The following is a 16492-nucleotide window of genomic DNA, read 5'->3' on the forward strand; positions in this document are numbered from 1 at the left end:
CCATTTAAACAATGGAAGGTCACCTTTATTTCTAAAAAATAGTGTAAATACAAGAAATTACATACGCTAGTAATAACGTGAACACCCTTTATATAATAGACCTACATGGTATAATTAGTATAATAGAATTTCTGGATCGAAGCGTTTCATAACATTTGCATTCTAAAACGGAACATTTCATATGCAGCAACCTAATAGAATCGCACCACAAACGTTGCAACTATCGTTCGATGCAACCGACGTCGCACAATAATTAGTTTCAGACTGTAGACCGATTCAATATAGTTTTGACAGTCTATTTACACAGTACAGTTTCGTTCAGTTAAAATCACTTACAGTAATATTATTCGAACACTTTTATTATGGAAGGACGATACCTTTTTTAAGACTGGACCATAAGACTTCAATTTTTTGTAGGAGTTAGAACTGTTGTTTCGCTACATAACGTGAAGAAAATTTTGAAAAATTTGTCGGGGTCGCAGAGAAAATACCAAAAAAAAGCTTCCTTCACAATCTTTTTATGTGGGCCTATATTGAAAATTCAAAAAATACGATTTTCATTGTCTCAATGCCTGCCGTGTTTTTTCACATCAACCGATTTCGATGAAATTTTCAGGACACATATACATAACTGGCACATATCTACCAAAAGCGATTTCTTAAATTTTCGATCCGAGCCCAGATAAAAAACTTGTAAAAGAAAAGAACTTGTAATTTTCTCAAAAAAAAATTTTCACGTCGCGCAGTACACACTAATGCTTCTCAAAAAATTCAAGTCGTTTGTTCGAGTATTAAGAAAGTGATTGTCTGTCTGAAAGTGTCAGAATGTTACTACAAGTGGCTGTAGCTCTCTGCTCTCGCCCAAGAAGGAGCTCGAGAAAATACCAGATATCAATGTCGCATCTTCCCGAGCGCCATAAATCGTCTTCGACAAGAGTGAGGCGGGCTCGCAACGGTCATGCGTGAATTTCCTGGCACGCCCGCGCGGATATGCGTATTTATTCAAGTTGTTATACTCCCATGAGCAAACAGTTCCGACGACATAACGTGGCGGTGCGGTCGGCCGCGCTCTAACGCGACCGTCATAAATGTCGGGCAAACTGTCGGAAAGTTAACGGCGGCAAATCACCGGTGGCACACGCCTATGCACAGCGGCGTCGCATTAATTTCGCGGGGGCGTGTTTGAAACTTGGCCGGTGTTCCGATCCGCCGTCGTTGTTGCCGGCGCCGCCGCGAGCATCGTTTCGAAACGCGTGCTTGGATATTTTCAAAGGATAATCTGATATTACACGCCGTCAAGTGGAGCACTTTATGCCCCTGCATTTTACAGGCGAATTGCATTACCTCACGCAGTAGTAATTTGCGACGAAAGGTACGGGTTCGCGATCGGAGCGCGACCTTCTCCGTTCTCGCTTTTTCCCCGTTTTATGTTCCGTTCGTTCAATTTATCACGTTCCCAACCGAAGATCGTTCCTCCACCGGATATTTCATATGGAACTCGAGCTTCCCGTTAGCCGTGAACAAGATCTACTCATACTACAGTAGAGCCTCACTCGTTGCAACCTCCTTTATCACACGGAATCCTTGTAGGTTGCATACCAGCGATTCCCACCATGAGTTGTTAAAAGTTCTGGAACTCGTGGTGGGGATTGTGGTAGCTATGTGGAAACAAAAGAAGACCGACACTACAGATCGCGTGATTGGTCGCCCCTAGAGGTGTCCGTGAGCCCGGAAATCTCGGGTACTCAATGGTCGGGACGGGTCGAGATTCCCTACGGAAAAGGATAACCCCAATGAAGCGCAGAAGACCCGATAAGATGAGTCGCTCACCACCACGGGAGTACAGTTTTCCCACGATTGTTGTGAGAACCTCGGGGGTATCGAGTCTCAGGAAACGAAATGGTACTACGTCTTTTTTTACGTGTACCGAACATAGATTTCTTGGATAATTTTTTCAAGTGTAAACGACGATCCTGGGTAAACAACGGTGCTAAGCGGGAAATTGTTGTATCGTACTAATGCTGTTTGTAACGCGATCGACCGCCCAAGGAGGAACCCCCTAGTAGCAGTGGCGGATCTAACGGTAAGCGGACTAAGCGGCCGCGTGGGGCCCGGGATATTATAGGGCCTCAAATTTTAAATAAACCTATGAATTTTTAAATGAAATTATTTAATGTGTAACGGCATGTAATTTTTCATTACTTTTCTGTTTTGTTAATAATTTCTAATTTGAGTTTGAGGGCCCCAAAATGTTTACCGCTTAGGGCCTCCACTTGACTTGAGCCGCCACTGCCTAGTAGTGCGGATAAAATAGTCACATCATCCGCATACCCGAAAGTCACATCAATTGCGGGAACCCTGTAAATGCGAAAAGTAACCCTGGTGGTGGTATATCGGGCATAGTGGAGAAGGAATAGGCTCTGTGCGGTGGAGTTTTAGAGAGTATGGGTAGGGATATAAGTCCCGTCCCCCAACTTCCATCTAAGGGGAAGCCGAGTCCCACACTATCCCCCGAACTTCATCTTAGGGGGTGTACGTAACACCATTTCCCCACCGCCCTGAAACAAAAAAAAAAGGGACGGGTCGAGATTCCCAAGCACATTCGAGAACCCGTCCGATCCTGAATGAAATTCTCGACCCGACATTTCCGGGTTCTCGCACACCTGTAGTTGCACCTCTTTCGTTGCACAACCTCGATTTTTGCACGCATTTCCAGTCCCGTGTCGTGCAACGAGCGAGGTTCTACTGTACCAACAATGCACAAGATACTAGACATGCGTCGCCTATAATTCGATAGTATTAATCGGATTATTCGTTTTAACTGTAAGGATACAAGTTGTATTCCACGATATCGCTCGTGATTATTCAAACGACATAGACTTTATGCTTCTCCGATTGGCACGTCTCTTTACCGGACTGCTTAACACGCTTTTTTTATTGTGCGAAATCTCGATCGTCGTTTTACTGGCAGTAAGGTCTTTGGAACGAATTACAGAGCTGCAGAATGTATTCAGAGAAGGGAACGTATAACAGAGATAATAAAGAGCTATAATTATATAAATACCGAGAGAATCGTTAGTGAAATCTACCAGATTAATCTCAAATCTTTATGTTAAATACAAATTTTCGAAAATAGTGTGAGGATGTTCTCAAATTCTTCCAATTTCTTCACATGTTTATATTTCTTCTAATCGTGTTAGCAATTCGAAAATTCCATAAGAATGTTTTTAAACTCGCGTTTGCACGAAATCCGCAGCCTAGTAATTTTTCACCAAGTACTACTATGTTATTCTGTGCCTTTCCAGCAGAACGTTTTTCGAACGTCCAATGTCGTTTGAACAATCACGAGTGGTACCGTGCGTATATTATTCTACCAATTTGAAGTTACAGCATAGTATGAGGCAGTACTTGTAACATTCGAAGTATTACTGTAAAGAATATCCTTGCGTTCAGAATTCGAGAAAATTTACAGTGTCGCAAGAGGGTATTCTAACGTAATAAAGTAACAACTCAAGATCCAAGAATGCAATAATACAAGGCAACTATTTCATAGAAGCTCTCACGGTCGTTTTGATTAGTGAAAGTCATTGGCCGAAGCTATCTGTACATTCTATGAAGCACTCTATGTATTCGAGAGTAATAGATAATTCTATGTACAAGGAGATTCGTAATGCTTAGATGCAGGCGTGTGATCGATAGTAGGAACAGGAGAAAATGATTGACAGTGTCGGAGAATTATTTGTAGTTCGAGTTTGTTAGTCCTAACTAGAAGAGTAAGTAATCTATCATCTAAATCAGTGATCTATGAACGAATGACGAGAAAACATCTCGTTAGAAATGACAGTTTGATGACTCGATGAGAGAAACCATGTTTTGAAGTGTGACGCCGAGTTTTGGATATGAATTTTCACGCGTTTTCGAATCCTGTCGGGCGTAAAAGATTTCGAAACAGGGCGCGCAATGTATCTTACTTGAACGTAAACAGTGTTGAATATATCGCAGCCTACTTATACTCGCAGGGCTTCTGTTACTTCAGAGGCTCAGAATTTATTAGCCGGGTATCATCCAGACGAGTACACTCAACCGGTGAGTAATCTCAACGTTCTCCTGTTCTTTCGTTAAACACCGGAGCCAGCTGTGTAATCTGTTAACCTTTCTCAATTAATTAACGTGCACGAGGTTTGTTACACCCCGAACCAGTGGTGACGCGCGTCTATCCGGAAGCGTGTACAGCGATCACAATCGAGTACGCCATTTATCGTGTCAGGCGTTATCGTACAGTGTACGTGTTCGTTTAATGTGGTGGTAGTGAGATCGAAGTCTGTTCATTTCACATATTTTCGCAAAACAATTTATTGAGTTTACTCGAAATTTACTTAAATGGGTTAAGGAACATTCAAATATGCAAATATTGTCTGCTTTTTAAATATTCTTGAATGGTATCAAGTTATCAGATTGTTTTATGTTGTCCCAATTCAAGGAAAAAGACGACTTTTGATAATCTACAAGGAAGGATTATAAATGTAACTTTTAGAAGACGCTTTGCAACATTGGGAATGCTGTAGTACAAATAGAGAGTTGAAAATGTAGAGGAAATACCGCTTTATTTCAAAGATAATTGAATATGTTGTTTGTGCGATCTGCAAAACGGAACTCGCAATTAGCTAATGTGTGTGCTCATGACTAATGTATTGCCAACGCGAATGGACGTACAGTCAGTCACATTCACAAACTTCTGACAATTTTCGAATATTTCAAACGGAGAACCGAATGTTTCCAACAATTTTGCAGTGATCCTCATGACGGCAATCTTTATAACCTTTAAAAGCTCTACATTTTCATCTGAACTCTGCGTGATTGTTGCAGATTAAGCAGACATAAAATCTGGAAATTTTCGACGGATCATTTTCATTAAAAATGTCTATGACTCTAACAACAAAAAATTGACGCGATACAAGAAGCTCTACATTTTCGCGAGCCAATTTCCTTAAAAAATGTGTGGCTTTAAAAGAAGGACGACGCAGGAAATGCCGAATTCTCGTCGGTCAATTCCCCACAAAATCGCTAGGCGTTGGTTTCACCATCATGAAAGCAGTGCGCATGTGTTTCGGTCCGCAAAGCTAACAAACTTCGAGCTCACGAGAGGCCATCGGTCCGTCGATCTGCATACCTGCAGAGAGTCGGATCGTCATCGGTGTATGTCGTTGTATGTCGGTTGGTGAACGTGTGTCGCGTGTAGATAGGTTCGTAGCTCGGATCGGCGTGGTCGCGAATGCTCTAGTATAGCCGCGTTTGCCGGCATTTTGGCAGCTCCGCAGGAATGCCGAAATGTTCCTACGTGTTGCGCGTGTTTGGAGGGGTTGGGTGCCGGGCCCGGTGCTGCGGTGGCCCGCAGTGACGGGGTGGCCTGACGTCGCATCTCTATTAATTATTCACATAATTACAGCCGCCGCCCGCTGCGAACCGAGCTCGCCGGCGTCGCTGCCGAGCGAGCCCGCACTCGCGCGAGAAAGACAGAGGCCGAGATAGAGACACATGGATAGACCAGATAGAGACAGAGATAGCAAGCTGTACGATTAATAGAATCGCAACGGGAGGATGTTGGTTTATCGGTTCCGTGCACGGCAGTGTTCGCTCGAATTTGCTAAATCCGTTACACTTTAATTTCTACGACCCATCCCCTATCATTCCAGACAAGGAAGGAGAATAAAACTGTTAAAGGAAAGCAGACATGCTATACAGAAAATTTAGAATTTCGTCATTTTTTGTCTTACCTCTTCGAACGTAGTGCCAGTGGATTGTTGGGATTGTTCCGAGTAAACGAGTTCAAACACGAAAACTATAAAAGTAGGCCGATGTACGTCGTGTTTGGACTCGTTTTAATCGGAAGAATCTAGACGATCCATTGCTACCACGTTAGGGAAAGTAAGGCAATCGAATTGCAAAATTTCTTTATTAACTGTGTGTGTCTCGCTTTCGCTCACTGTATCTATTCTCTTTACTTTGTCGAGCTGAGCACGAGTCGATTCCTCGAAAAGGAACGCTACCCTGTACCTAGCGTTACCAAATTCAGGAATTCGGTTGATAAATAGTCAGGGAAATGCAATAGGTAGGACTCGAGTGGCGTCACGAAGCTATGCAGAGTAGTCTATAGGGTGAGGATGGGGATCCTATCACGATCCTACAGTGTGGATTGTGACGCCAGTAGTTGCCCCCACTACTGGAACGTTGGTGAGACAATTCTCGGAGCGTAATGTCATGCGAACCGTTTCAGGGCCTTTTTGCGACCACGCTGAACATCACGTGCTGACAATTTTTCCCACCAACGTACCAATGCTGGGGGTACCTGGTTGCGTCACGATCCGTATTGGTGGATCGTGATAGAATCCCCACCCTCACACTATGGACTACATTATACAGCATAGTCACGTCACTCAGGTTATGACTATAGCATTTCCTCCACTATTTATCTCCGAAATCCCTTTGGTGACGTCAAGTATCCCTTTGAGGGACTTTCTGCGGGCAATTTTGGAAATTTAAGCGAGCACTGCTGTACACCTGGTATAACCAGGTAGCTGCCGGACATCGAGCAGATTCGCCTAACTTCGATACCTCCGCTCCGCCGCCGCGACCAACGATTCCAGGCCTCGCATCCTTAAGCCGATTAAGCCGAGTGATTACCGTTGGAACGACGAGTAACGCGATTATGTCGAACTCACGATCGGGCTGCGATGTCGCCGCACCGACGCGTTAACTTTTCAAGGAACGGACGTCGGGAGATGCTTTGGTCCACAGGGTTTACGGGCCGAACTGCAAGTCGTTGAAAATTTCATGCGATCCCTGCGCGAGAAGTTTGCAGAACCGACGGCCAACGGCACTGCGACCGGCTTTGTGAATTGATTTCCGTGAGATAGTGCCCCGGATACCCGAACGATCGCCGAAAGTACTCGGGCCGAGTTTCTGTTCCCTGAGTTGTCACGCCAGGAGTACGCGAAATTATAATACCGAGGCATTGTGGGCTAACTGCTCGGGAAATAATCCGATAAATCGGGAAGAGTGGTGGGTTGAACGGTCGGCTTTTGACGAGCACGACTTAAGGGATTACATAAAACGAAGGTGAATTGCAACTTTTTTTACTTCTTTTTTTAGCTGTTACATACATTCCAAAACTGTAGGAACTTTTAACAATAGATTGTGAAATTTTCGTGGGAACATTCGGAACAGAACCGAATGTGTAACTTCCCCAATTTTTATAACAAACCAGAAAACCGAAAATGTTTTTGAAATAGTCGTACAAAACTAGTTTTGGACATAGCGGGTATTTTTTTTTTTAATTTCTTCGCGAAATGGCTTGAATGTCAATATCACAGTTTTATTTTAGAAAATCCCAGGTCGAAAATTAGTTTTACACATACATATATGTTCACTTCAAAAACATTTTCGGTAGAAAATAAAAAGTGTAGTTTCGAAAAAAACGCGTGTGAGTATCGTTCTCCTGCAATCGTCAACTTCATAATTTCACTGAATTTCAGTATAAAATGATGAAAAAACATTTTTAATCTATTTGTATGCTGCAGAATTCGTTGCACAAGAATAGAATGTTAATTCATCCTCAGAAAGGGCGTTAAGCTTATATTTAATCGGTTTAGTTTGGAATGTTCATTGCAAGTGTAAGTCGTTATTATACGGTAAGGGGTTAAGGATTTTATTATTTCGGCGCATGTCTCTTTGCGCATTTGAAACGATCTCTAACGCGAGGAATAGAAAAACGAGCACATTTTGACAGCGATTGTGCCAGCACTTAGAAAAAGGATTACAGTAAGTCGTCGACTTACGCGGGGTTAATTCGTCCAAGCACTTTCCGCGTAAGTCAAATAGTGCCTGAGCGCCACCGCTGTAAGCTTTTAATTATTAATACGATCTGCTGTGTACGTACTGTACATATGTATGTATGTACTCATTTGAAAGGGGAAAATTCAAATTAACAAACTATATCAACAAGCTTCCATTCTGGCAATCGAAAAACAAATTTCACAGTTCCGAATTGATTTTCTGATTCGCTTCGAAGAATCCGCGTAAGTCGGGGACTTACTGTCGTCGAATCGCGGAATCAGTTAGTTTAGGGTACACGTACACCGAAAGTGTACTTTAGAAACTTTCCGATAGTTTCCACTGTCTGCATGTCAGAACGACGACCATTCGAAGGCCACGAAATTGAACAAATATTGCTAGAACCAGCACGATCGAATAACAAAATTTGACGTGTAATCCTGTAACATTTCCGTGTCGTACGTATGCATGTAGGCGGGAATGAAATTTACCTCGACAAATATGGTCAGTGAAATTCACTTGATCAAACGCCGTGTGTACACGGCCATATTAACGTTATACAACGTAGCCCCAGGTAACAACTTGTTCTCTGGAAATTTTGTGATAAATTCAATTTGACACCGTCCGATTGAATTCCATAATCGCTTTCCACCGATACGAATTCTACGTTGCGCGCATGCACACGAGAAGAGATCAGTTTCGCGTATCGCAAGGAGACACAGGAACCCTTTAGCTACCTGAATTTGCGACCCTTTTGAAACAATATCTGCCAGCATATTGTTGCAGCACACTGAGCACACCCTCCAAAACACTGATCAACAATATTTACGACGAACAAATACTCAATTTATCCGTAGAAAATTTATAGCAACGCGATTATACTTCTTCGAAAACTGGGATGGAAACAATGGTTCATTATATTTTTAATTCACTGAAAACACTCGTGGAGGCGAAAGAATTTTGGGCACAAAATTATTAAAGAGGATTCTGAAGTCTCTCGTGAAGATAATGCCGGCCCTCTAAAGGTTAATATGATTTGAATTTGATTGAAATGAAATTTGGAAATATTTGTTAGGCGATGAAGCAACAATTCGGCGAAAGAAAGCAGTGTTCGTTTCCGATTCAGCTGTTGCAAGTTTCATAAGTAGCCAGCTGGTTGGTGGTCGTGTCGTGGTAGAGACAGGGTTACGTACATCTACGAAGGTGTTCGGATGAAACGGATTTTACGGGCTATACGCCAGTCCCGAAGCTTTAACCTCCAGGTTATAGCAGCTTAAATTCAGTAGTACCGCCTAAAAGTACCTTGGAGCGGGATGCTCGGGATTCGCTTTACGGTTTCGCAGGAAACACCTTTCTCTTTGGAAGAACTACTCGTAGTTACTGCTCCCCGGGGTATGTACAATGTGTTGCTAAATGAGTACACGCTCCGATACTATTTTCGCTCTCTTCGAGATTTTTGACGACAGAACAGATTCCATTAAATTCGTCTTAAACACTTGTTTCATCCACATTCACGATCATATTTGATTCAAACTTTTTCAAATTGCGTTTAATAAAGATTTTGTCAAATTAGATGTTCTTTTATATACGTTTTGTCAAGTTTACGAATATTCTCAACAGATTTTGAACTTTCCTTGATTTTGTTAATTTTTCCAGAGCAGGAACATCGAAAACTGAGTCGTCTAGTCTGCAATGACTGCTCGGTCAAGAAGGGTTCAGCTAGGCGGAGAGCCAACTTGACCCTTTTTAAGGCTTCACTAATTTACGACCTTCTATTGAATCGACATACCTCGCATTGCACCCCGTTGAACTCGTCGCAAAAAGTCGTACGATACTCGAAATAAAAAATCTATCGTTGGATTTACAAAATGTTGAGTTAACTGTGAACATTTTCCACTGCTCTCATAGAAAAATTGTACAGTTCAAATGAATAAAAATAAATCGATTTTAATATTTTTCTGAAGTCGAAATTTTGTTGAAATCGAAGAAATAATTGTAATATTATATGTGAAATTACATTTTCTCTTTTTTTATTGTTTTATTTTCGTTCTTTCAATTTTGTGAATCTTATATTAATTTTAAAAAATGAAATTTTCAATGCTCAATCCTTCTCGGACACAACTCAAGCTATTAATTATTACTTCGTTCAATTAAGATTACAGTACGAGATTAGCAGACCAACGACGTTAATTTTTCAATTAATCGTCCGAGCGCGAGGCAGCGGTCGCATTTTCGACTAGTGGTTTACATAAACAATTAGAATGCAAAACTTCGTACTCCATTGGCAATGCAAATGATCTCGTAAATCATTCCTTGCACCCTGATACTGAATAGGGACCGTCCACGATTTAGTACATTAGAAATTCTGGTCCAGTCGGCTTTCAACGATACAATCGAATGGCTCTCACAATAGTATATTGTCGTGCTTCGTATTGGAAACAATGAGTATCCATTACAAACGGATTCCAATATCTGTGGAAAGACGAAGGATCAATTCCAGGCTCACGAAAGTTATCCCTGACACGGCACAATCCAAACTTGATTAACCTGCTATACAAAACGTCCTTTCCCGCCCCTTTCGTTCACGGGAAATGCTTTCGACAAACCCGCAAAAATAACAAACACAAACTAGGAAATTTCGTTCATGAATTTCACATTACTTTTTTTCTATTCTTTTGTCGATTCTGTCTGCATTTATTCTTTCATACATCAAGAGGTATTTATTTGATTTATCAAAAATATTGTAAAAAAGAAATTTAGGCTGCTGTTCGGTTTAGGGGACCACAAATTTTGGACTTTTTACTTAACCCCTTGTCCTACGATTTATTTTACGGTTTCAGTGATTGGAACTTTTTTGTATATCATAATTTCGTAAAAGAGAAGAAAATTTATATCACTGTTGTATGCCTATACGTCCTCCGATGTACATTAACAAAATCACAATAGAATTTTATTTCAGTTTCAAGGAAATTATTAATATACATTTTTATTAGAATCTGTTCAGAAGCTTCATCGCGAGTCAGATACGATATTGTAAGGCAAGGGGTTAAGACTATGGTAAGATAAAAAATTTTCTCGTCAAAATCTACAATTGTTTATATAATTTTCCATGTAAATATTAGATTATTTAAAAATTAATTGTTTAACTATTTCAATAAATATCTCGAAAATCACGCTCCTCTAGGGGTACCAAAAGATATTAAGATTCTAATCTGCATCTAGTCACAGCTTACGGAAGTATGTCTCAAAAATAAGTCAGTAGGGAACACAATGCCTCGATAAAAGAAGGACAAAAATCAATATACAGAGTGTTTCCAATCGAAAGGTGCAAACAGACCAATCTGAAGATGCAAAACCAGTAAATCTGAATGCAAAAAAAAGGCGAAAAAACGTGTTATAAAATGTTGTTATCCACGGTATCATTTTCTAGAAGAATAGAATGTAAGAACTCATTAGACCGCGTGTCTGACCATGTTCTACCAAATCTACTTCTGGCAGACATCAACACACGAGTAGTACTCGTCGAGTACCTAACAAACTTTCAAACCCGATTTTCTCGAACACGAAGTCTCGTTTGAACAAACTGTACTGGATATTTGTGTTTGTCTGTAGCACCAGATCGAAAACAGCCTGTACAAACAGTAAAATGGTGACTAGAATTGCTTGGACATTTTGCCGTTCGTCTTCGACTGAAGCCGGAGCGCAAAGTATGTCCGTGAGATTGCATTAATTGGTTGGCATGGACATCAGTTTACCTGGAATTCGCGGGTCTCGTTAACTCCCGGTTGACCAACTTTGTCAGTTGTTAGTCGGTGTTGAAAGAGGATTCAGCATGTCCTCGTCCCCGGGCAATCCGATCCTGCCATTACTCTCGTTGCAACGGTGCACCGGGCGCGTCTGCAATGCGCTGCGCTTTTTGCAGTTCGCCGAAGCGACGCCACGGTTTTCCGGACTTTCGGCGAGTTATCAAGGTTCCAGGGAGTTTCCCGGAATGTCGGCGGATCAACGCGATTACGTGAATCAACCGATTCTCTGAATAAACCGGCGGATAAAGCTGAATGGAGCTTGCCACGGCGTCTTGCCGACTACGGCGCTAACAGTTACGTTAAATTGAATTTAACGTTAAAACTCAGGTCTGACTCCTGGGAATTACGTTCGCGGCGTTATATAGTCGAAGTTTCCCCGTTAAGGACGGTAATTACTCAGCTTTAAGAATCATTCGCGAGCAAGAAATCGATGTTGCGAGGGAAACTTTACTCATTGTTAAGTGCTGGTACACAGAATGTCTCAGTTCATTTTATCGTATAATATACACCCTGCTCTTATAACTTCGCGAGAGTCTTCTGTGAAACGGCAGTTTTATGGCGCAGATGTTGCACGATGCGAAAATGGTTTTTCCGAAATTAATAATTACGCGATGCTTTCAAAGTACTTTGTCGCATTCGTTTATTGTATTTAATAACGATACTGCTTCCTTTGATTTGTTCCTTTCGATTTAAAAGTTGTCAACTGCCAACATTTTCCCGGATACACCGAAAACACTTTCAGCCTGTAACACGATCGGAATCATTGAAATTCAACGACGAACAATCTCTGCAGCCATAAAACGGGATCAAGCGTGGTACAGTTTCAAACGATGGACATTCTGAGTACTAGCCAACTTTTCGACCAACGGTGTGTCATTCGTTGTTAAAACAATTCCGAAAGTACGTGGATGCCTCTGACCCGAAAGCCCGAACAGTAAGAACTGGCTGACAGCGGGACTGCGAAAGTCTGAAACCTCTGATTAGATATGACCCGTTAGGGCAACTGATCCTAGGTGTTCTGTTAGTCGAGAAACCGTCAAATCCTGGGTCGCAGCGGTTTCCAGCGTGGCTCGTTTGGTTAATCCATTATTCAACGGTCGGCTCGGAACCGGCGCGGCGCCTCCGGGCGATTCGCGCGCAAGATGTGACACGGTTTCGCCAAGGAGACATACTAATTCGGCAGAATCGCAGAGATGGCGACTGTATTTAATGTGACGGCTGATTCCGGCAGCGATGGGAGATCGGTTGGCAGCGGAGCAGCGGCCCATTAATTTAGCGGAGAGGAGCAGACCGTGGAACATCCGCGAAGACGTTCCGCGATTTGCTCCGACGCCGCGCGCCGTGCACACAGTACACGGCCAATTATTACCTATAATTATATCATCTAGAGGTTGTGTGATCAGTGGTTTATGACTCGGAGCCTGCCACGGCGTCGTTCTTCAATGAATCGCCCCAAACTCGTCTAATCCGTATGCATTAAGTAAAACGACGTAACAAGATTTGCTGCGATCATTTCTTCAGCATGAAAGGCTAATAGTCCATCAAGTCTTTTCTGTCTTCAATCTGATTCGTACTCTTTTTGCTTAACCTTTATACGAACTTAAAAAGCTACTTTAAAAAATAATACTCTTGTCCTCGTTTCAATGAAAATCACACAATGAATTGATGCCATATGGTCCTCAAAGCTACTGCTTTGTCAACGCGACAATATATTGTTATAAAAGAAGATGTTGTTAGTCGCGTTCTACTAATTGCAACAGCGTACCAGGACCATTACGTTAACATCGGTTGGAGTTTTGTTTAACAAGTTTGTCGGCAAACCATCGAACACGACGCTGCGACGCTCTCCGCTTTTGCAAAGATGACCATGACTTATGTATATGCAATTAATGTTTTTAGCGTTTTCACAATTCATGTAGAAATGTATGCACGGATTCACGCGAGTCGGCCCGCTTAACCGAGTATCTTTATTGAAATTGTATAAGACAGAACGCATGTTGTAAATTTGATTTATTAAGCCGGCCGACTCGCGTCGAAGATCGTTGTCTACGGTTTAGGATCGAAAAACTTCTGTGGGAAAAATATATATATATGTGACTATCGTAATATGTATAAATATGTACAGAAATGAAATATATGGAGACAACGAAAATTCGAAAAATATACAGGTAAAGTACGTACTGGATTTAAATACTGTGTTGTATTCGGGTTCAAAAAAAAAAAAAGAGAACGCATGCGATTTCGAACATTTCCATTACATATACGTATATAACGTGTATCTAATATGTTAAATTATATCTCATATGTGTAACATGTGTTGGCACGTGTATGTATGCGTGTATTTGCGTGTAGGTATATAATTAAAATGCGTCTTAAGATACGAAGCAGTATACTGGGATAATGTTTACGTACCCTGGCCGTTTAAAATCTATAACTCGCAATCAGAAAAACTTGATGCGAAAAAGAAAGAGAACATACGTAATTTGATTTACGCATCGACGACCTACATATTTAGCCGCCGTGGAGATTTCTGAAACATTCTCAAAATTTTAATTCCACTCTCCAAGGTTTCACGAGTCTTTGTCCCACGGCTATTTAATTTCGCCGACTTCCGTGGTTTTAGCGTCGCCGTGTTTTTATATCCGTCTCGATTTTTTGTTATTAACGTTTTTTAGACCGTTCTTCTTCCTTCTGCGAAACCGTTTAGCCGTCGTGTTTCGTTCTTCATGTAACGGTGCTGTTGCCAAAACGTTCTTCTCGCGACTTCCGAGCACCGAATCCCGGAGCTAATTTGGATAACGACTGTCCGCGTGAAATATTGATGATCCGAGCTCGGATACGAACATTAAAGTCCGGCTCTGTAACATCCGCGAGCCGGTACACGCAGTTGCTGCACGAATGTATCGGATTACGAGAGTGCGCGCGCTGCGTGTACCACAAATTAGCTCGATTCTGCCGGTCTCGAATTACGCGCTCGCAAAAATACAACGGAATTCACTCGCTGCGTGCGTTCCAGTTCTACGTTCTATCGCTCCAACGTTTCAAAATTTCCGGCTAGCTAAATAGCATCAGATCGATACCGCTAGTTTCAAAAACGCAACCTGCAAATCGAAGTCTATAAACTTTATATGCACTTCTCGCAGAAATGCTTTATCCCGCTGCGAAATGTTTAATCTCATTACTAGACTGCGGATCTTATGCATTCATGACTAGACTCTGGATTTTATGTACAGCGAGTGTCAAAAGTATTCGTACGCCCTTTGAAATAGAACAACTTTTTTATAGTTGTGCCAAACGACCTGATTTTTTATAATGAATTAGAAACATAGATTTACGAAATAATATGAAAAAAAGATTTTCGAAAAATTATAATTTACAAGGTTACATGCAAAAGTAAAAAAGGCATTTTTTTAAACTTTTTTATTTGCGCCCTTAATGAAAATTTGAAATACATGTTTTGTAGATTTATGTTAGTTATACACTCACTGAAAATTTCATCGAAATCGGTTGACACAAGAAAAACGACACGCGTCGAAAGATGTAAGAATCTGTGGATGATTTTATGCAGAAACTAATCAGAAATCGTGTAAAACTACAATTTTCACCATTTTTAACCGCTCGTAGCTCGTGTGTATGTTAATCGATTTCGATGAAATTTTCAGCATGTGTGTAACTACTATATATCTGTAAAACATATATTATAAATCGTCTTTAAGGGCCCATATAAAAAAGTTTTAAAAAACGCCCTTCATATAATATTTTTGCATGGAACCTTGTAAATTACAATTTCTGAAAAATCTTTTTTGCATATCATTTCGTAACCCAATGCTTCTAATTGATTGTAAAAAATCAGGTCGTTTGGTAGAATTATAAAAAAGTTATTCTATTTTAAAGAGCGTACGAATACTTTTTACACTCACTGTATGTATGACAAACGTGAGTAGATGTTATTTAGTGGACAGATTAAATATGTTTATGAACATCAATGTACTAGTTTTTGCCTGTTAAATCATTGAAAAAAGAAACAAATTTCTACTTGGTAGTTTGCATAAACATGACAACAATTAGTAGTTCGAGTACAAGACAGTAATAAAGTATTTAAAGATTTCCTAAATACTGCAACATCTGTCCCAAATGATTAAAAAAAATTAGAAATATGTCTATGTATAGCTCCTGTATTTTTCAAACAAGGCAGACAATATTTATTTTGCATGAAAATCCGCAGTATACACTTTTCAAAAGCAAACGACACCTCTAAAAATTAACACAGGTAAATAATGTACGATAAATTCGTCCCATATTAATAGAAAATTAATTCGGATTTACGACACCGTGAATATTTCGCAAAATAAAAATGTTTGTACATGAAATTTGTTTCGACTGTTGTTTGCTGTATCGCAATTTTTTTCTACGTTTTGTCTATGAAATCGAAAATGCAAAAATCATCGTATTGGAAAAATGTTATACAGTTGTCCAGAAACGTCACACATATTTACGCACGAATAGCGGCGGCTATGTAAATGTTTGTCTGCGTTCGTTCCGAGAGCACCAAAATCGAGGAGTTTGTGATACACGGTATAACATAAACGACACGTGGTGGTTTAAGAAGACCGTGTTCCGTTTTATTTTCCTTCTGAAAGATAGAAGCCTGGTGCGTACGCGAAACGTTCGTAGCCGTGATTTATCGGGTCTCGCAAGAAGAAATTTGTTTAAAAACACGTTCTAAAGCGTGATCGAGTTTATTATCGGTTACTCGCGGAAGAATGAGGCGCATATTGCCGACCAATATTTTTAGTAATTTTCTTTTATGTCGATAGACGCCGTACCGATTTGTTTAAACAAGTTTATCGCTTGAT

General features: G+C 40.8%; 1 protein-coding gene across 10 annotated transcripts in view; it reads right to left on the reverse strand.

Annotated features, from left to right (window-relative positions):
- The window catches only part of Nachralpha6 (nicotinic acetylcholine receptor alpha6), a 390412-nt gene that overhangs the window by 192495 nt on the left and 181425 nt on the right, over nt 1–16492 (reverse strand). The window lies entirely within an intron of this gene.

This window comes from Lasioglossum baleicum, chromosome 3 (genome assembly GCF_051020765.1).
Source record: "Lasioglossum baleicum chromosome 3, iyLasBale1, whole genome shotgun sequence".
Lineage (NCBI taxonomy): Eukaryota > Metazoa > Arthropoda > Insecta > Hymenoptera > Halictidae > Lasioglossum > Lasioglossum baleicum.